The following is a 611-nucleotide window of genomic DNA, read 5'->3' on the forward strand; positions in this document are numbered from 1 at the left end:
GGACATGCAAATGTACCTACTGCACTTTAAAATGACACACCAGCAGAATTTGAGCAACTGCACTCATTCTGAACCAGATTAGGTGGCTGCTGGACTGTCAGGCATTTGGTAAAGCCTTGGAATTGAGAAGTAATAACCTCCACTCTGACCCCAAGAAGGTGGGGAATAAGCCTGTTGCAGTATACTCATAACCTGCTCTCATGTCTTGCTGGTAGAGGAGGAAAAAATTGTGCCCTGTCAGGCTAATTGGGGGTGTCTTCCAAGTCTGGATACTCTCTGGTCCTGAAAAGCTCAAGTACACTTCGAAGGAACTCTGGTTTCAAAACCATTGTTGTGTGTTAGTCCTTCCCTAAAGGAGTAAACTAAACACATGGTCTGACAAACAGTCCCTGAGCATTGGCATAATTTTTCTTTGCCCTTCTGGCAAGCACAAGTTGAGAGACTCACTGCTCTCTGTGCCCTGGGAACTTTAGACATCCTAAGTCTTGAAGTACACAGCACTGGGGACTGTTCATTTAGCCCCTAAATTCTGGTTCTGATGTAAGTAGATGGGAACCATGCCCACCAGCCGGGCGCTGCTAGCAAAGAAGTCAATACTGGCACCAAGAGGG

Source organism: Neopsephotus bourkii, unplaced genomic scaffold (genome assembly GCF_033783945.1).
Source record: "Neopsephotus bourkii isolate Nb327-2 ecotype Australia unplaced genomic scaffold, CSIRO-AGI_Nbou_v1 NB_107, whole genome shotgun sequence".
NCBI classification, from domain to species: domain Eukaryota; kingdom Metazoa; phylum Chordata; class Aves; order Psittaciformes; family Psittacidae; genus Neopsephotus; species Neopsephotus bourkii.